Source organism: Chiloscyllium punctatum, chromosome 38 (assembly GCF_047496795.1).
Source record: "Chiloscyllium punctatum isolate Juve2018m chromosome 38, sChiPun1.3, whole genome shotgun sequence".
In the NCBI taxonomy this organism is placed as follows: domain Eukaryota; kingdom Metazoa; phylum Chordata; class Chondrichthyes; order Orectolobiformes; family Hemiscylliidae; genus Chiloscyllium; species Chiloscyllium punctatum.
In genome coordinates this window covers 34,697,185-34,715,314 of record NC_092776.1, presented here as the reverse complement: position 1 = coordinate 34,715,314, position 18,130 = coordinate 34,697,185, and the positions used below count along the sequence as shown (strand labels likewise).

Below are 18,130 nucleotides of genomic sequence, written 5' to 3'. Positions count from 1 at the left end.
TCTTGATGAAAGTCCAGTCCCCTCAAAATCTTATTCATTTCAATAAGATCATCTCTTATTCTTCAAAGGGTATACAACCTAATCTGATCAACTTTTCTTCATAATATCACACTTGCATCTAGGAACAAGTCAAATCAACCTTCTAAGAATAGCTTCTAAGGCAATTATAAGCAACTCAAAAGCAATATAGTTCAAAAATGAGATCAATGCTCTTCACATTAAACATGCACTTTCACCAATGACCTGTACAGCTTCAGTAAATTTCTACATTTAATAACCAATACTTCATTTTGCTCCATCAACCTACTAACTTTAGGTGCCCCAGCTCTCTCTGGACCACCATGTTTAGTAATCTCTGTTCATTTGAATACTATGCTGCTTTTCTGTTCTTCCTGTCAAAGAAAACAGGTTAATATTTTCCCACGTCATATTCCAGTTGCCAAAATAAAAAGAGCTCCCGCGGTTAGAAGGCCTGAGTCCAAGTCTTACCTATTTCAGAGGTGTGTCATAACGTTTCTGACAAGGCTGATTTTAAAAAAACTACTTTTGTCAGTCATTTAACCTGTCCTTTTTTTTGCAGACTACTTCCTCTTGAAAACCTATTAACCAATCCTTTTTCATTCATGATGTTACCCTTTTCATGTGTTGTTATCCTGGCTAGCAATTTTTGATGTGGCACCAACTAGTTCTTCTCTATTCAATGGATGTTACTTTGTCAAAATAAAATTTGAACAAAATTAGTTAAACACTATTTCTCTTTCACAAATCCATGATGACTGTCCTATAAAATTGAGAATTTAAACAAAAAAATTCTGTTATGGCCTCTTTAATAATGGATTCTAGAATACTCCCTACAATAGATGTTAAGCTAACTTACCTATAATTTCAGGCCTTCTGCATCTCCTTTCTTAGATAAGTATGTTACATTTTCTATTGCTATTTTCTAATCCACTGGGACTTTTACAAAATTTAAAGGAGCTCTGGAAAATGATAACCAGTGCAATGACCACCATGTCTTTTAGATGTAGATTTGCTCGCTGAGCTGGAAGGTTCATTTCCAGACGTTTCGTCATCCTATTAGGTAACATCTTCAGTGGGTGTCCAAGGGAAGCACTGTTCACGATTCCTGCCTTCCATGTTTGGGTTTCATTGGGTTGGTGATGTCATTACCTGTGGTGATGTCATTTCCTGTTATTTTTCTCAGTGGGTGGTAGTTGGGGTCTAACTCGATGTGTTTGTAGATAGAGTTCCAGTTAGAATGCCATGCTTCTAGGAATTCTCGTGCGTGTCTCTGTTTGGCTTGTCCTAAGATGGATTTGTTGTCCCAGTCAAAGGGGTGTTCTTCCTAGGATACCAGTGAGAGAAGGTCATGTCCTCTTGTGGCTAGTTGATGTTCATGTATCCTGGTGGCTAGTTTTCTGCCTGTTTGTCACAGTTCTTGCACAGTATTTTGTAAATGACATTAGTTTTGCTTCTTGTCAGTCTTTCGAATTCATTAGCTGCTGTTTTAGTGAGTTGATGGGTTTGTGATGCCAAAGGGTCTGAGTAGTCTGGCAGTCATTTCCAAGATGTTTTTGATGTAGGAGAGAGTAGCTAGAGTTTCTGGACGTGTTTTGTCTGCTTGTTTGGGTTTGTTGCTGAGAAATCAGCGGACTGTGTTAATTGGGTACCCATTATTTTTTAATACACGGTACAGGTGATTTTCCTCTGCTCTGCGTAATTCCTCTGTGCTGCAGTCTGTGTTGGCTCATTGAAATAACATTCTGATGCACCTTTGTCTTTCTTTTAAAATACTAGGAGGTAGGCCACAAGTCCAAGACATTTGACTGCCCTTCAGTCCAACAATTAGTTTCCAAAGGTCCCCTGCACCTTTTTCCAGGGTAATGATGATAAAAGTTCATCCTTCCCTGTCACTTCTTGATTTTCAATTACTTTTCAGAAGTTTAAAGTCTTCTGTAATAAACACTATATCTTTTTAAAAGTATCTACTATTCCTTTGTTTTTGATTAAATTTCCCCAGATGCATTCTATACAGAAAAAAATAGCTTTTTGTTACTCTTATTATTCAAACAACTTGTAGAAACTCTATGACTAGCTAGCTATCATTCTCTTTTGGCTGCCTCTTCATTGTCTTTTTCACTAATTCTTAAATCTGCATAATCCTCTAATCTACCACTAATCTTTGTTAAAAGATCACACAACACTAGGTTATAGTCCAACAGGTTTAATTGGAAGCACTAGCTTTCAGAGTGCCGCTCCTTCATCAGGTGGTTGTGGAGGAAACAATTGTAAGGTACAGAATTTATAGCAAACATTTACAGTGTGATGTAACTGAAATTATACATTGAAAAATACCTTGATTGTCTGTTGAGTCTTTCATCTGTTCGAATACCATGATAGTTTCACTTCGTTCATGTGTAAATCACACTTTTTTAAAAAAAAGTTGCATTCTCAGGTTAGCTGTAATGATTGGTGTTAGCTAGACAATATGTTGAAGGTGTTAGCCCCCTGTCTACACCATGATGTTTAGAATGATTCTAATCTAAAAAGTGAGATAACAGAGTTTTACATGAATTCATGCAGTTTTGAGCATCTCTGCAAGTATAAATTCACCCCACAAAATATATGTACATGCGCGCATGTGTGTGTGTGTGTGTCTGGGCTGCGGGGGGAGTTGTGAGTGTGAGAGAGAGTGTATGTATGTGTGTGCATGAGTGTGTAGAATGTCTTAAGTCTGTGAGTGCCATACTCATAGGGAGGGCCTCAACAGGGACCTTGGGTTCATGTCACACTACAGGTGACCACCATTGCACTACACACACACACACACACACACACACACCCTCTCAGAGACTTAAACCACTCTACATTCACGCACACACATATACACTCTCTCTCAGACACTCACAACCCCCCAACCCAGACACACACACATATATTTTGTGGGGTGAATTTATACTTGCAGAGTTACATTGTACTTTGCTCAAAAACTGGATGAATTCATGTAAAACTCTTATCTCATTTTTTAGATTAGAATCAATCTAAACATCATGGCATAGACAGAACACGGGGGCTAACATCTTCAACATATTGTCAAACAAACACCAATTGTTACAGCTAACCTGAGAATGCAACTTTTAAAAAAACGTTGTGTGACTGATACATGAAAGAAGTGAAACTATCGTGGTATTCGAACAGATGAAAGATTCAACAGACAATCAAGATATTTTTTAAATGTATACAATCAGTTACATCACACTGTAAATTTTTGCTATAAATTCGTGTCTTACAATTGTATCCTCCACAATCACCTGATGAAGGAGCAGCGCTCAGAAAACTAGTGCTTCCAATTAAACCTGTTCGACGAGAACCTGGTGTTGTGTGATTTTTAACTTTGTACACTCCAGTCCAACACCGGCATCTCCAAATCATGACTAATCTTTGTGGATTTATAGTGATTCTTTCTCTGTGAGTACTATCCTTAACTTCTTTACTTAGCTACTGATGATGTATCTTTTTCAATAAATTTTTCTTTTTCACTGCAGAAAAAAGTATTAATAAACTTTTCCTTAAATTTTGCCATTGCAACTTGACTATCATACCTTTTAATTTAGTTTTCCCAGTGAGTCTTTGTTCATTGATTTAGGTTGAGAATACTAATCATGGACCCACACTTCTCTTTCAAACTGCACATGAAATTCCATCATGTTGTGATGTCTGTCATCAAGATGCTCATTAACAATGTACATTATCTGGTCTATCAGCAACCTCAAATGAAAAAGAATTTAAGATATCCAGCTGTCTGGTTAGCTCTAGAATGCACAGCTCTGAGAAACTGACTAGAAGAGATCCTATGAACAAATTTCCACTTTCATCATTCTGATTCTCTTAGTCTATATGAGATTAAGATCACTTATGATTATTGCACTCCATTTTTTGGATGTCCCATTTTACTTCTTTCTGTGTGCTATGTCTAAATTGTTTCACAGGTAATAAAAGTGCATTATAAGTATAATGCTGTGATTAAGTAAGTAAAAAGACTAATTTTGGATGCCCACAATATCACAGAATTCCCCCTCACCCTAACAAAGAATACAATACAGTACAATTGCCCATGCTTCTTTTTGCAATGTGTAGAAAAGATGAACACCACATCAAAAGATGAGTCACCTGCCTTTCAACACATTAACCATAACATGTTTTGAACTTCGATCCAAAGAAAGATGAAAGAAGATTGTTCTGTGTCAATTCATTGATTAAATTAAAATGTCAGTTGCTACATTGTAGAAATTGCTTTACTTACAAAGAGATATGTTAATTCTAAACATTTTACATAAAATTAATCTGAAAGTTTGTCTGATTATAGGCAAAATGATCACCAATGGTATTTACTGTTCTATATTTAATTGTGTTGTACAGTACTTGAAGTTTGAAATCATATTATTTTGCATTTGTGTCTTTGGAGACAAATACATGGACATATTCAAAAACATTTTATATTTAAAACATATGTTACAGTTGACCCCCTACCCTCAAGTCCTGGATTTAGTGTGTCAAAATCAGCTTCTTTCTTAAAACAAAGCTTATCGTATCAACAATGCAGAATGGCATCATATCCAACCATTATACATTGTTTAAAGTGCTCACTTGGGTCAGTAGCTTTCCCTTCAGCAAAATTAAGCATCTCACTTTTATAAGAGTTCATGCAATACATAATGTGAAGGAAGTCAAGACGTATTATCCATTATACAATGTTTGGATAATAAGTATGCCTTAAGTGTAATACACGTCATGATGTATTTGATTTGCAAGTATACAACAATTTTTTTAAAAAGCCCATCATTCACCTGCAGCCTTAAACTTACAATCAGTTACAACTGCTCTCTGACTGACCTTCGCATTTACAAGCTGCTATAGTTAGGTGTTTTTGCTTACTTAAAAGAGAGCCTTTAATGATAAATATGACAGGATAATGAGTACACATTACGACCATGCTCCATACCTGGAAGCAATGAATTGGTGATCTGTTGGCATTGAAAGTTACACTTTTTAAATGACCCTATCATCATATTTCAAAGCACAAAAAACAAAACATAAGAAGAAAGATGCCAGGTATTTGCCTAATGTTTTACCCATTTGTATCTGATAACCCAATTTGTCCTAAAAGGCTGAGGTTTGGCAGTTATTTGTAAATCCCACTCTGCTGAACTTTCCTGTACATGGCTTCACAATATCTTGACATACACCATTTCCCCTCAATGTGTTTGAACAGCATGCTTAAAGGGGACAGGAAAGTTAAGGAATATTCTAGCGCTGCTGATAGATTTCCAATATACATAAATGCCCTGAGGAACATTCTGCACGGGATGTAACTTCTGATTAAAGAAGGTCTCCATTCAAAATTCCAGACTATTTTGGGTAGCTGTCATCATGGTGAATGTGCAAAGACATTCCTTGGTGCAGACTTATGGCCAGTGGCAACCAAATCATAGATATCTTAAAAGCTTTTATCAGCACACCAAAATGTTCTCAGAGGAAAAGGCACCCTTATGGAGAAATACCGTGGTCATATCACTGGATTTGTAATCCAGAGCCCCAGATTAATATTCTAGGGGTATGTATTTGATTCCCACATTGACAGATGGCGAATTCAATTGAGTCAAATTCAAATCCAGAATTAAAAGTTAGTTTAATGGTAACAATTAACGATTGGTGATTGCCATAAAATCTAATTGATCATAATGGTTCAATAAAGAGATGAGTAAGTTTAAAAGGTCTTACTGCTTATAATATTGAAAATACTTTTGTCAAACTGTACATATATGGATGGCAAAAGCACTTGAATTTTTAACCACTAGTGGGAATTATTACTCAGACTGTAATTTTTGAACACTTTTTTTATACCATCCGTAATTTTCAGTTGAGCTGTAAAACTGCCTTCAGTGTGCTGTGATAGTGAGTGAAATTGTATATGCAGATGGATATTCTGATGGTCAAATGAAGTGAGTAAAGTTGTTAAAATGGATAAAAAAAAAGAGGTGGGCATTTTTGAAGCTTTTCAGCAGGACTCTTTACATGGTCCATATAAATGGATTAGATTTAACTGGAAAGGGATAGAATCAGGAAGCTGGCAAATAATTCAAAAAATGTGGCTAATTATGAGGAGGGAAGATTCTTTAAAGAGCAGTATTATGTTGTCAGGTTGTATGTGCAGAAATGTGACAAAAAAAAGGCATCAATTCAGAAAGGTGTAAGGCATTGCATTTGGGAGGGCAAATAAAACATTGAAGTACACCGAAGTGGTAGAACATTGCAGAGGAACAGAAGGACCTTGAAGTGCAAGTTAAAGATCCCTAAAAGAAGCACAACTAGAAAGCTGGCTAAGACAACATCCAGATCACTTTTCTTTATTAGCAAAACATAGAACAGAAAAAAAGGTGAAGGTAAAAACGAGAAGGATAGAAAATACTAGTTCAGGCTAAAGCTGAAGTAATGCCTGCAATTCTGGTCACTGCACTATAGGAGGGATATCATTGCACTGGAGATTGTTCAGAGGATAGTTGAGGGTATTCCCTGAACTGAAAAATGTGAGGAACATTCCAAAGCTTTTTTGGAACTGATGAGGTCCAAGAGATATTTTTAATTGAATTATACAAATTTAATGGCACCTGGATAGAGGGGAAAGGCAGGACCAGTTTCCATTAGCAGAGAGGTCAAAATCCAGGGACTACAAATTTAAAGTAATTGTAGAAAAATTAGAGGGGAGTTGACAGCAAGGTATTTTCACTCAGAATGCTGGGGTCTGGAATTCGTAACTTGAAATGATGGTAAAGGTAGAAATCTCATCGCTCTTTGAAAGTGCATGGATGTGCACTGGAAGTGCTGTATCAAGGCTAAGGGACCAAAATCTAGAAATGGAGTGTTCTTTGCTGGCCTGCGGACACAATGGGCCTCCTTCAGTATTATATTCTTCCTTTATCTAACCTACTTATGGTGCAGCTCCTGGACAGCTCTTGGTTGAGCAAAGATATTACTGGTGTTTGCTGACAAAAAAAGGACCACATGACAACTATTCTACAATGAACATCTGCACACAACCAGCTATCAATGACACTTGGGCATAAGATTTTATCACTCTTAACCAGAGTGGCTTGCTAGGCCATTTCAGAAGGTGCTTAAGAGTCAGAGGTAGGTTCTTTACTCAGAGAGTAGTAAGAGTATGGGATGCTTTGCCTGCAATGGTAGTAGATTCGCCAACTTTAAGTACATTTAAGTCGTCATTGGACAAGCATATGGACGTACATGGAATAGTGTAGGTTGGATGGGCTTCAGATTGGTATGACAGGTTGGCGCAACATCGAGGGCTGAAGGGCCTGTACTGCGCTGTAATGTTCTATGTTGTATGTTCCACCACATTGCTTGTGGGTCTAGAGTCACAAGAATAGCTAATGGGTATGATAGCAGGTTGCTTTTATTTCCAGTTTTTGCTAATGGAATTTAAATTTGAACCAATGTACTTAGAGCATCACTTCATCAGTGCGAAACATTACAATTCTAGTAGCATTACCACGACATTACTATCTCGTGTGTAAGTACAAAACTACTTTAGACATTAGAACTTCTATAATACTTTCCTAACAGTTGTTCCTGGGTCTTGCGATGCTGCTAAATAGTGACCTTCTGTGCTATTGCCAAGCGTTTCCATTTTGTAGGTAAAAACAATGACTGCAGATGCTGGAAACCAGATTCTGGAGTAGAGTGGTGCTGGAAAAGCACAGCAGTTCAGGCAGCATCCGAGGAGCAGGAGGATCAACGTTTCGGGCAAACGCCCTTTGCAAAAGTTGGAGGACTACTCAACATTCAAACTGATAATCTAACTGAAGCAATGATGATGTGTGGCCTCCTACAAAGCCTCTCACATCTGGTTTCCCCTGAGAATAAAGGTTGCATTGCTGTGGTTTGCTAGATTCTCAGTACAGAGCTGGACACCGAAAGACTTGAGTACTTAATGCGAATGCCCTTTCATCGACTTGCCCCACTTTAATTTACCTTGAATCAGCCTCCCATTTGTCTACCCAGGACTATAAGTTTCCAACTGACCTCGAATTCTGTCCTCAACCCATCTATTTTTTATTTAGTAGGAGCTGTTTCATTTCTTGATTTCTCGCTTGAAGGAGAGATTATCACTGAAACGTTTCTCTCATCACAAATATTGCTTAGCCAGCTCAGGATTTCCCGAATTGAACACCATTTAAGCTCCTTTTAGTCCCGAAGAAACGTTAACTCTGCCTCTTTCACCGCAGACACTGCCAGGCCTGTGAGTGTTTTTTTTTCCAGCAGTTGTATTTTAAATTCAGATTTCCAGCCTCTGCAATATTTTGCCTTTATTAAATTATTTCCAGCATATTTTGTCCCCATGTAGAGTGATTATGGGGATGCCATTGTGCGTATGGTCTTGCCATTTCTCGCGGGATCAACAACTCGCCTCAATGTTTAACACAATTTAATCAAAGCGAAACGCCGATATAACCGGAGTCTTTCGGTTGGCTGCATATGTAAACACCAGGCGGCTTTAAATCAGTTCGATCATGGACAATCCAGCTGAAGCAATGTCCCCAACAATTAAATCAAGCCCGTTAACCATTGCCTAACTGACAGAACGGTCCACGGCCTCCTGTAATATCATTTCATCATTACACACCCATCAATCGGTTTTCATGGTGAAACAGACCCTGTGCAAAGTACTTATTAGCAGTTATCAGTATGCAAAGAACAGCCCAAATCCCGCCCACCCGTTGAGTAGTGGCCCACGTGTGCAAGCCTGCAATGCATATTGAAATGTAACAGATTGGATGTGTAAATATCCTGCATGATTCATGCGGAACCCTGTGATGTACACACTGCTGTTGCTTGGCTTACTAATCGTGGCATCTAGTGTTGGAAACTGTACCGAGACAAGAATCGCACAGCTCTGTTTCCAAAACACAAGCAAGATTAGATCCATGCAAAAAGAGGTATCCAGTTCGCAGGCATTTCCTCACTGGGCAATAACAGAGCTGAAACTGCAGTAGGGACTCGGCTATTGCAATCATAAACGATTTCACCAACACCCAGCCTCACTGCCTGTGAATGTTTCACTGTCCCGTAATACCTACACCTTGTCCAGTCACCAGCCCAATTATAAGACCTGACACATACTCTGGTCATTACCGTCTTCATAGTCGATATATCGCCAGCAATCTCCGTTAACTTTCTTTCCGTATTAGAACCTGCTGACTCTACACTCCCCAACAGTTTGATGTTAACACGAGTTAAGCGCAGACTCTCAGTGTGATCAGACACTGGTCAAATAATCTTCAGCCCAAAGACAGGTTGCAAGGAAAAGCTAAACCTTGCTACTGCTCCCTTCTCAGAGAGCCGGGGCAGTGCTCCCTTCTCAGAGAGCCGGGGCAGTGCTCCTGCTGAGCCGTGTCGACCCAGGAACTCTGCCGTTTCAAACAAATAAACCCCGGTACTCCGCTGCCACTGACCCGGTTTAGAGCCAAAATACAATGTTCTCCGACAAGAAGCTTGTAATAAATTCCGGGGGAACTCACCAGGAAGAAGAAGCCACTGCTTTCCGCCTGCTGCAGTTGACACAGTGTCAGCTAAGAGGCAGGGCAAGTGCCGGTTAAATCCCAAGCGCTGCTCCTTCACGTGTTCAGCTCAGACAGCCGCCTGCTGCGGGGAATGGGAATTACCACAGAGAGGATAAAGCGAAGACACAGGTATCTATACACAGCCGTTTTCTCTTTCACTGGAGGCTGGACAAGAACTGACTACAGCAAACTTCACTGAACATTAACGCTGGCCAGTGTTGAAGTGTATGATTGTCGAAGTGGTTCCTGAATTTTAGCAGCCTCTTATTTCAAAGTTTACATGTCAGTCCCAATGACAAGTCGCCCCATTACAGCAAACACATGCTTTTCAATTGTGCTGACAAGCAGAAGGCTGGGAGAACACAACAAGCCAGGCAGCAGCAGGTGGAGAAGTTGACGTTTCTGGTGTAACCCTTCTTCAGGACTGTCGACGTTTTGAATGTACCTTTTCTGGGCATCACCGCTGAACACAGTCGTCTTCTACGCTGGCCCTTCCCAGAAAAAGTTACTGAGTAACAATGAGAGTCGTGTCCTTTCTAGATCCCGGGGAATTGTTACCATACGCCCTGGTTGAAAACATCTCACCCAGTTCAAGAACTAAACCTGAAACTTTGTGTTCTGTGCCGATGAGATAGGAAACCAGCTGGTTACATTTTTGCTCTCCTGTCTAAACTGCTTTAGACGAAAAGGTGTTTGCTCAAGTCAAAATCAACAGGTCACTTATTTTATGGAAATATGAGCTGACATACGAATTAAAACCCTCATGCCCTCCAAAAGCAGACTTCATAAATTCAGCACCCACATGAAACAGCCTTCAGCATAAAGAAACAAAATCACTAACCTCCAAAAACTGAGAACTTAAAAATTTATAGTCATAGAGATATACAGAATGGAAACAGACCCTTTGGTCCAACCCGTCCATGCCAACCAGATATCCCAACCCAATCTAGTCCCACCTGCCAGCACCCAGCCCATATCCCTCCAAACCCTTCCTATTTATATACCCATCCAAATGCCTTTTAAATGTTGCAATTGTACCAGCCTCCACCACATCCTCTGGCAGCTCATTCCATACACGTACCACTCTCTGTGAGCTGTAGCTTTTTAAACATCCAGGAGTGATAGTACATTTCAAAGTTCTCACCCTTGTGTGATGAATGTTGGGAGAATGACAGCTGGCTTGGTGACAAGAGGGTAGTGTCTTCTTCTCATTCTTCTTAGGAAGTCCCTCAGGAACAAAGATGGCCTTTTATCACTCTGATTCTGAAGGTTCTGAGGTGACAAAGGAGTCCAATGCTGGATCCACACACTGTTTCAGGTGAAACAGGTAGAGTTTGAAGAGATGGATGGATGGATGGATGGATGGGATGTTTGGGTTTTATACATTCCTTCAGCTATTTACACTTGGCCTCATCAGAGACATTCAAACTAGTTGACCCCTTTACAGATCCCACTTCTCCAGCTTGAGTAGATTTAGGCAAGAGAGTTCCCTGAATCAGTGATATTGTATCTTTGTCTGGGGTTTTGAGGGTATTTCTTCTGCCCTCCTGGTAAGCACTAGTTGTGATAGAACTCAGAGTCTTGTTTTGAGACTCTTGTATCAGGCAGGTGGATAATGTAACCAAGCCAATGTAAACGATTGACAGTAACCAATATCTTGACCCTGTGATCCATTGGAGTTTTAGGATTTTGAGGAGGTATTGGTGAGGACTTTTCTTTTGGAATTTCAGGTGATGGCTGTACATTATCTATGTCTTTGATACATGCATGAGAGCAGGTAACACTGCTACCCATAGGCTATGAACTTGGAGCCAGGACTGGAGTCTTAGTTGTAATTTGTTCCTCAGAGGATGCATAAGCACAGCAGAGAAGATGTTGAGTTTATTGCCGATGTCTGCTCTCACAGAAAGCTGGTTCCTGAAGTATAAGAATTGATCCACATTGGTCCAGCAACCCTCTGCCTGGGCATTCAGAACTGTCCAAATTGATTGACACTCATTTGTTGTTACAGATCTTTGCAGTCGGTTGTGTCGGGGGAGGGGATTGGGGGGTAGGGGGTTGCTGTGGAGATAAGGTTGTGCAGTAGGAACAGGCTGGTAAAGTTCCTTTATTTTCTGGAGATTAATGTAAGGCCCATTGCCTCATGAACCTCCATGAGTGCATCAATGATGGTTTGGATCTTGGCCTGTGAGTGTACAAGCATCATTTTGCAGCATGATAACAGGTGTACAGGTGGTCTCGATTCTGGACTGGAGGTGACACAGGGTGAACCATTACTCCTTCCAGTGGGAAGCTTCGGCAAGGAAGCTAGAGGGAGATAGAGAAGACTTTTGATGCAATGACACAGTCTTGCTTGATCCCTGATTGTACCTTGATTCGCTCAATAATGATCCATTGGTGAGGATCATGCCTTGTATGTCATTGTCCAGGAGGGGTAGGATGAAGGTAAATTTCTGTGGGCAACCAAATTTTACCAAGCTGTTCTATAATCTATCCCATCTGACAGAGTCAAAGCTTTCTGTGAGATTCAAAAATGCTGCTCACTCTATGTTTCTTGGAATTATCTTGCTGCCAAGATCATGTCCCCTGTACTTCATGATGGAAACAATCTGCGTTGTGACTCTGGATGGGGTCTTCAACCAGTGGAAGGTGGTTATTGAGGTTTCCTACAATGACTTTCCTTGTGGATGATGGTCACTGTTGAAAAATGCCTTTTCAACCACATATCAGGCTGGGATTGCACTGAGTTGATGGTGAGTGGCATTCAGTGGGATGAGGCTGAGTGTCCTCCTGTCAAGGACCGACTTTGCATTGAGGCGATTATTGAAATGCTCCTCTCCATGGGTGCTGACTGCCTCCCTATCCTTAATGAGAACCATCCTATTCTTGACTGCCTTTTGATATTTGAGCTGTTGATGTTGGCTGCACATTACTACTGTTGGCAAGTTCCTGGATTTACTGTACTCTGTTCACCCACTGTGCAAACCATCTTTGAATCACTTTTCTTTTTAACTGGACCTTAGCCTTCATTCCTGCTTTCTTTTCCTTGAGTATTGTTGGTCCTCGTAGTTCCGAAGCACCTTGCAATTATTTGAATTAGAATCCTTCCAGTTAGGAAACAGGCCCTTCGGCCCAACCAGTCCACACTGACCCTCCAAAGAGTAACCCACCCACACCCATTCCCCTACCCTATATCTATCCCTGACTAATGCACCTGACACTATGCCTTCTGTCAGACAGCCAATCCTCAATCCATCCCAGTAGCTCACCTCAAACACCATGGGCCCTCACCTTGCTCAGCAGCCTCCTGTGTGGCACCTTATGAAAGGCCTTTTGGAAGTCGAGATAGACCACATCCACTGGGTTTCCCTGGTCTAACCTACTTGTCACCTCTTCAAAGAATACCAACAGGTTTGTCAGGCATGACCTCCCCTTAGTAAATCCATGTTGACTTGTTCTAATCAGACTCTGCTCTTCTAAGAATTTAGAAACCTCATCCTTAATGATGGATTCTAGAATTTTACCAACAACCGAGGTTAGGCTAATTGGCCTATAATTTTCCATCTTTTGTCTTGATCCTTTCTTGAACAATGGGGTTACAACCGCGATCTTCCAATCATCCGGGACTTTCCGTGACTCCAGTGACTCTTGAAAGATCTCAACCAATGCCTCCACTATTTCCTCAGCCACCTCTCTCAGAACTCTAGGATGTATCCCATCGGGGCCAGGAGATTTATCAATTTTAAGACTTTTTAACTTTTCTAGCACTATCTCTTTTGTAATGACAACCATACTGAACTCAGCCTCCTGACTCCCTTTACTTGTTGGGATATTACTTCTGTCTTCCACTGTGAAAACTGACGCAAAGTACTTGTTAAGTTCTCCTGCTATTTCCTTATCTCCCATCACTAGGCTTCCAGCATTAGTTTGAAGTGGCCCAATGTCTACTTTTGTCTGTCGTTTGTCCCAATGTCTACTTTTGTCTGTCGTTTATCTGAATTTGTCTATTTATCCTATCCATGCCCCTCATAATTTTGTAAACCTCTATAAGGTCACCCCACAGCCTCCGATGCTCCAGGGAAAACAGCCCCAGCCTGTTCAGCCTCTCCCTGTAGCTCAGATCCTCCAACCCTGGCAACATCCTTGGAAATCTTTTCTGAACCTTTTCAAGTTTCACAACATCTTTCCGATAGGAAAGAGATGCATGCAATATTCCAACAGTGGCCTAACCAATGTCCTGTACAATGGCAACATGACCTCCTAACTCCTGTACTCAATACTCTGACCAGTAAAGGAAAGCATACCAAACGCCTTCTTCACTATCCTATCTACCTGCAACTCCACTTTCAAAGAGCTATGAAACTGTACTCCAAGGTCTCTTTGTCAGCAACACTCCCTAGGACCTTACCATTAAGTGTATAAGTCCTGCTAAGATTTGCTTTCCCAAACTGCAGCACCTCGCATTTATCTGAATTAAACTCCATCTGCCACTTCTCAGCCCATTGGCCCATCAGGTCCAGATCCTGTTGTAATCTGAGGTAACCCTCTTCGCTTTCCACTACACCTCCAATTTTGGTGTCATCTGCAAACTTACTAACTACCTCTTATGCACACATCCAAATCATTTATGTAAATGTCAAAAGGTAGAGGACCCAGCACCGATTCTTGTGGCACTCCACTGGTCACAGGCCTCCAGTCTGAAAAACAACCCTCTACCACCACCCTCTGTCTTCTACCTTTGAACCAGTTCTGTATCCAAATAGCTAGTTCTCCCTGTATTCCATGAGATCTAACCTTGCTAATCAGTCTACCATGGGGAACCTTGTCGAACGCCTTACTGAAGTCCATATCGATCACATCTACTGCTCTGCCCTCATCAATCTTCTTTGTAACTTCTTCAAAAAACTCAATCAAGTTTGTGAGACATGATTTCCCAAGCACAAAGCCATGTTGACTATCTGCAGTCATTGTTTTTACCTCGTTGATTTTAACCTTACTGCGAATCCTCTTGCAAGAATGCCTGCCTTGAAGAAGTTTTCCTCCTCTCTCTACAAGAATCTCAGGGAGTCCCTCTCCCACTGCAATGCTACTTTCTCCCCACCCCCACCCTCCTCTAGCTTATCTCTCCACGCTTCAGGCTCACTGCCTTTATTCCTGATGAAGGGCTTTTGCCCGAAACGTCGATTTCGAAGCTACTTGGATGCTGCCTGAACTGCTGTGCTCTTCCAGCACCACTAATCCAGTATTCCGAATCAGTCCTAGCCTTTCCAAATACATGTACAGCCTGTCCCTCAGGATTCCCTCCAACAACTTGACCACCACCGAGGTCAGGCTCACTGATCTATAGCTCCCTGGCTTGTCTTTACCGTCCTTCTTAAACAGTGGCACCCCGTTTGCCAACCTCCAGTCTTCCGGCACCTCACCTGTGTCTATCGATGATACAAATATCTCAGCAAGCGGTCCAGCAATCACTTCTCTAGCTTCCCACAGAGTTCTCGGGTACACCTGATCAGGTCCTGGGGATTTATCCACCTTTAACCGTTTCAAGACATCCAGCACTTCCTCCTCTGTAATATGGACATTTTGCAAGATGTCACCATCTATTTCCCCACAGTCTATATCTTCCATATCATTTTCCACAGTAAATACAGATGCAAAATATTCATTTAGTATCTCCCCCATTTTCTGTGGCTCCACACAAAGGCCGCCTTGCTGATCTTTGAGGGGTCCTTTTCTTTCCCTAGTTACCCTTTTGTCCTTAATATATTTGTAAAAACCCTTTGATTCTCCTTAATTCTATTTGCCAAAGCTATCTCATGTCCCCTTTTTGCCCTCCTGATTTCCCTCTTAAGTATACTCCTAATTCCTTTATACTCTAAGGATTCACTCGATCTATCCTGTCTATACCTGACATATGCTTCCTTCTTTTTCTTAACCAAACCCTTAATTTCTTTAGTCATCCAGCATTCCCTATACCTACCAGCCTTCCCTTTCACCCTGATTGTTACTGAGACAGTTAACTAGTTTTTTAAGGCAACCTCTTGGAGTTGGCATTCTTCTGTGCAATGACATGGAGACTGACAGCCAATCCAAATCAATCTTTCTACCTCTGCATTTGCAATACAATATAATTAAAACAGCCAAAGACATACAAAATAAACCCCAATGGTTCCTAATCAGACATTTTGAATAACCAATTCAAGACTGTAGATAATCAATTCTAGACCTGTAGCTTGAATAAAAGATTTAGTCATTTATAAGCTAAAATATATAGCAGAGTAAAGTTAAACAACAAAGTAATGCAATTAATGTCTATGATCTAAACTCAGTAACTTTTGGTTTCAGCCCCCTTCACATAAAAGACATTGTTAAGGGATAAATGAAAAAAAAATAACAAAACTGGCCAGATTACCTCAGTGATTTTCACAATGTGTTGTTGCACAGGCATAGATAATTGTTTCTTCATTGATTTTCTGAAGACACTGATCAGAGTCACCTTTTCAGTTCACGCAGAGGAAGTCAGGGTAGAAAACAAGAAAAATTTCTGTTTTGTGTTTCAGTGAACATCCAGTATATTTCGAGTAGAAAGATTTTTGTTATGGACCAGACCAGACTCAAAGTACTTCAAAAAGGAAGCCCAGATTCAAATTTTTCTAGTGGTTTTAAGCAGGTCTCCAGTGAATTTTCCAGGAGTGATGCAGCTCACCCAACCACTCAGTTTTAAGCAAAACAGAATTTATTGATACACAAACAAAAGAAAACCATATTTAGAATAACACAACTATTTGAAAACCCAATCAACTCTATCACAACTTAATGACGCTGGTCCAAATACTTGCAACATCCCCATAAACATCCCTTTGGCAAAAAAGTTAAAATCAAACACAGGTTCTTTCAGGAGAGGTATCAAGAAATTTAGCATGGTACATCCTTTCACTGTAGCTGTTTCTTTGGATTCCCCAGCTTAGACTGACCAGCAGCTCCTGAACAGCCAGACTGCCAAAACAAACCAGACCCTGAACTGGTAGAACTGGTCACTCCCCTTTCATTGCACAAGTGTTTTTTAAAAAAAACCGAAATGCTTCTTCAAGTAGATAAACACAGACATATTGGAATCTCTGTGTTTACGACCCCCCTGAAAAAAGAACCAAGGACATCATAAGCTTGTTAAAGGAGCAGCATCATCGCACATTAATCACAATTTTTCAATGTTAGTGGATACAGAGCTACTGCTGCATGCCTGGCAGATTGTGAATGTTATACCACAATTAAAGAAAGGAGAGGAGATTGAACTAGGGAACTATATGCCAGTCAAGCTAACATCAGTGTTGGAGAAGCTTGGAAAACCATTATCAGGGATAAATAAGCTTTCATTTGGAAAGGTTAATTAAGGACAGTCAGCCTGGATTTATCAAACACAAATCATGTTTGAATAATTTTGTTGAATTCCTTACTGAAGTAATATAGAAAACTGGTCAAATTAGTTCAGAAAAAAATGTATATATGGATATTTGAAAGGTATTTGACAAAATGCCATGCATGAGGCTTCTTAAGAAGATGGAATGTAATGGAATTAAAGGTATTAGTGATATGGATGCAAAATGGCCTCCATGATAGGGAGCAGAGTGCATTTTTGGAAGAATGTATTTCAGACATGGAGATATTGTGAGTCAATCATCAAGAATCAGTTTTGGATCAAGTATTCTATATACTTATCATGACGATCTAGATTACATGGGGAGCAGTATTAGGAAGTTTTCAGATTTTGCTGAAATAGTGATTAGAATAGTTATGGGCTTCAGTCTGATAAAAATGGTGAAATGGACAGGGCAGAAACATGACTGATGAATTTAATCATGGAGAAATGTGAAATGGTGCTTTTTGGAAGACATTAATATGGAAAGACAGTACACTATAAATGGCACAATTTGGAAAAAAGTGTTGATGAGCAGAGAGGCTTTTTTTGTCCAAGTTCTTATGGTGACAAGACCAATTGACAATCTGGCTAAAATGGCATTTGAGTAATTGGGTTTGTAAATGGAGGTGAAGAATATAAAATGAAAGAGATCGAGTTTGAACTTTATAAGTCATCAATTTCTTATTTTGTGCGATTTTGAGTCATAGAGTGATAGAATTGCAAATATGGAAACAAACCCTTCTGTCCAACCCATCCATGCTGACCAGATATCTTAAATTAATCTTGTCCCATTTGGCAGCATTTGGCCCCGATCACTTTAAACTCTTCCTATTCATATATCCATCCAGATGCTTTTAAATGTCATTATTGTACCAGCCTCCACCACTTCCACTAGCAGCTTGTTCTATACATGCACCACCCTCCTGTGAGAAAAAGGTGACCTTTAGGTCCCTTTTAAATCTTTCTCCTGTCACCTTAAACATATTCCTTCTAGTTTTGGACTCCCCCACCTCAGGGAAAAGACCTATTCATTCTGTCCATGCCCTACATGATTTTATATACCTCTATGAGGTCA

General features: G+C 40.3%; 1 protein-coding gene across 3 annotated transcripts in view; it reads right to left on the bottom strand.

Moving 5' to 3' along the window:
- The window catches only part of ptprea (protein tyrosine phosphatase receptor type Ea), a 273,287-nt gene extending 263,623 nt beyond the window's left edge, over nt 1–9,664 (bottom strand). For 2 of the 3 annotated variants that reach the window (XM_072557608.1, XM_072557600.1), the window contains exon 1: nt 9,597–9,664. The gene's annotated coding sequence lies outside the window, so the exon portion shown is untranslated. Of the gene's footprint in view, nt 1–9,210; nt 9,229–9,596 lie in introns of those variants that run through there. The other variant, XM_072557603.1, reaches the window with a different exon arrangement.
- Nucleotides 9,665–18,130: the final 8,466 nt, after the last annotated feature.